We start from the raw sequence: 3749 nt of genomic DNA, 5'->3' as shown, positions 1-3749 counted from the left end.
ACTTCATTTAATATTTTTTTAATGTAATTTTTTGAATGTAACTTAAATCTCATTTTTGGTGACATTAAATGCCAGCTCACCAGGAGTTCCCCACCTCCCCAACACACACACACACACACACACACACACACACACACACACACACACACACACAGGACTAGAAACTGACCAAGGTAAGAATTGCTTCCTGCATTTCTAGTGAAAAAGACAATTGAATGATGCTCATTTGTAGTTGGATAGTCTTATTTTTGTCGATGGTGGGGCTTGAACTCTGGGCCTGGGTACTATCTCTCAGCTCTTCAGCTCAAGGTGAGCTGAAGCACTCTACCACTTGAGCCACAGCATCACTTCCAGTGATGCTCATTTTTATTTTAGTCTTAGCATTCAAGATATCCAGTTTTCCCCCAAGACTGATTTTATGGAGCTCATCCAGAGCTGAAGTTCATGAACTTTAGTGAGCTGCTGAATGAAACAAAGATTGATACACAGAGCATTCTCCTAAGTGGTCATAGAAGGCCAGATAATGACTGTATCCCGTGATCATGTTCACACAGTCAGTGATGGAGATGACTCATACATGTCAGTGTTCATAAGGTTTGAAAACATATTTTATGTACCTCAAGAAAGAAAACATCATGAGTGAGTGAGAGATCTGGGTCTGAATCACACAGTAGCCATACTCTGGGCCCTGGCTCTCCCTCTACATATAGCTGTCACCCCAGCACTATGGAAGATTGCCAAACAACAGCAGGTAAGCTGAGCAAGTAAGTCTGCTTCAAAATGGAAAAGACCATCTGACCTGTGGTTGGAATTGGCATATTTGTAGAATATTCTGCAATATCCTTATGCCTAAATTCAACTCAACCTAAAACATGGGAGGTGCAGAAAGACTCCAAGGTAAGCCTCTTGATAGATCTCAAGGAGTGGGAGAAGAGAGCAGGAAGGGCCAAGGCATAGCTCCCAGTTATCTTCTCACTCTCTCTGTTCCTTATGCTCCATTCCCCAAGCAACCACAGGAGCCACAACTCAGGACAAAAATGAGAAAAATGTATCTCTCTGGTCACAGGAGTTGGGGTCCCAAGATTGACTGACTGATTTTGTTCTCTGTTCTCCTGAAGGTTCACCCTGGATTCGAACACTTTTGTATGTGCAAATGTATGACAGAATGGAAGCACGAATGGATGCAGAAGATTTCACACATCATAGAGACAGGGGATCATCCTGACACTAGAGCCCCCTTCTGTCACCTCAACAAATGAAGGCCTTGATTCCAAGGCCTTTGGAACCCTGGTTTCTTCAATACAATTAATATTGTACTTAGCATGCAGAAACATGGCTTGTGTTTTCATGGGTCCCACAGTTGTTTTGAAAAGTAAGAGAATGCTTTCTCAACCTTTTAAAACATTTTGCTAAAAAGAAATGAAACCCTAGAGATTTGAAACAAATGACCATGTATGGCAACTTCTAAGTGTCAATATTCCTTACAACCCACAGTGGAAAATTGCCCAGTAACGTATACATTACAGTTCTGACCCTGTAATTAATTACCTTTATTGCAAGTGAAAAACAAGATTTAAAGCTACATTTCTGATCCAATTATTAACTGCCTGCTTTGCAAGTGCAAAAAATGTTTAAAAAATGCTCACAGGGTATGAGAGAGCAAACTATGATTGACTAAGATAGATAAAAGGTAGGTTGTATTACAAAGCTATCATTTAAAGTAAGTTGGCAATGTCATCTAAAGCATCCACCCCTCAAGGATGGACAGAAACACATGCTCCCATAAACCAGTTTGGTCAAAGAAAGTAATAGGGACATTCAATGTTTCTGACCTTGCATTCTGCAGATGATGCAGCTGAAGCACCAGTAGGAAAGGGGACAGGTCCCCTGTGGACAAAATCCAGGTGGTGGTGGCCATGCAATGATAATGGTCCCTTGGCATTCTGGTGTCAACTCTGCTCAAAACCAGATGTCCTGAGCTCCTGTGAAAAGATAGAGAAAATGAGGTTGTTGATGCAAGTTTCACAGGAAGTGCTAAAGACTCATGTGAGCGAAAATGACATCCTTTTTCTACTCCTAGGCTTCTCTGAATTATCAGTATGCCATTGTACACTGTGAATCTCTTAGTGGACATCTATTGTATACAAGGCAGGACTTCATCCCCACTGTCAACTCCTTTCTCCAAATCTCCATCTTTTCTTGTATCAACAGGAGGAACAGACCTCCTCTTACCATGGCTTCCAGTCCCTGGTGGGGAGGGGGATCAAGAGGAGGGGCACTTCCTGGCAATGAGGGTGTCCCCTTGATGGCACTGCAACAAGGCACATATAGACCAGGAAGACGGAGGTCCACAGGCAAAGAGACATCACTGTAGCAGATGCAGTGCCAGTTCGGGAAAGGTGGCAATGAATATGGCTCCAGCTCCATGACCACCAGAGATCCTGGCAGAACTGACCAACCCTGGGGCCATACTGGGGGTAGCAAGGAGGTCTCTGAGACAGCCCCCCCTTCATTCTCCCTGGGGCTCTAGGGCGCCTTAGTCCATGTCTATATAGCTCTGCAAGTGCGTTCCCAATCCCCTCACCCAGCTTCAGGTCCTTTCACACACACTTACAGTACCTTGACCTGCACTTCCGGTCCTATGTGTGTGTGTGTGTGTGTGTGTGTCTTCATGCCTGTGCACACGTGTGTGCATACACGCATGTGTGTGAAGTGGCCCACTTACTTTGAACTAGCCCGAGCCCAGGAGGGCATCACACACATGCCGCAGTCACACGACTATGAGGATGGAGATGCATGCAGTCAGGCTGAAGATACCCTAGGATTCACATCACAGCAACAGGTGCAGCACCAGTTGGGGGAAGAAAGCAATGAACATGGCCTGGGTCCTAAGACTGCTGGTGGATGCAGTGGATTCAAGAAGCCTCGGGGTGGACCCCGGAGACAATGCAGGGCAGATTCCTGAATTCCCGCTTCTTTTTTGGGTGGCCACTGTGGTGACACTCACATCCAGGTAGGTGTGCATGTGTGCGCATCTGTGCATGCATGTCCCTCACCAGCGAGCATGATTATGTGCAATGCATGTGCATTCTCTTACCCTATGCACACGCACATGCCCTTCTCTCACACTTCCGGGCTGGGCTTCTAAATTTCCTGAGAAGCTGGAGGATTAACAAAAGGGATGGGAATGTCGCTTAGTGGTACAGTGCCTGTCTAGCATATGCATGAAACCCTGGGTTCGATTCCTAAGTACCGCATAAACAGCAAAAAACTAGAAGTCGCTCAAGTGTTAGAGCTCTGGCCTTGAGCACAGCAAGGCTCAATGACAGTGCCCAGGCCCTGAGTTCAACCTCAGGACTGGCAAAATAAAAAAAAAAAAAGAACAAAGCTCACTCGTAAACGGAATACAAAATCTATTTTATAGATAGTGCTCCAACCGAGCAGGGTGCCATGCTACATCCTCCACTGGATGCTTTCAAGTAGAAACTGGGAAAGTCTCACCTCAGGTCTGGATTCCAGCGGTCATGGGTCCTCCAGCCTCTCAGGAGATATAGAAGCCCAGCCGGGAAGTGTGAAGAAGGGGCATGCATGGTCACAAACTGTGACAGTACAAACGTGCAATGGGCATAAGCACGAATGCTGGTGAGGGACACGCATGGGCACACACATGCACACAGTCCTGGATGAGTCTGGAAGCACACCACCGTAGCGGCCACCCAAGAAGGAAGCAGGAGGCTTGGAGTCTGTCT

The sequence above is a fragment of the Dipodomys spectabilis genome, unplaced genomic scaffold, assembly GCF_019054845.1.
Source record: "Dipodomys spectabilis isolate Male_0828 unplaced genomic scaffold, ASM1905484v1 ptg000741l, whole genome shotgun sequence".
Classification (NCBI taxonomy): domain Eukaryota; kingdom Metazoa; phylum Chordata; class Mammalia; order Rodentia; family Heteromyidae; genus Dipodomys; species Dipodomys spectabilis.
The sequence above is the reverse complement of the archived record's forward strand: the minus strand, read 5'-3'. Positions refer to the sequence as shown.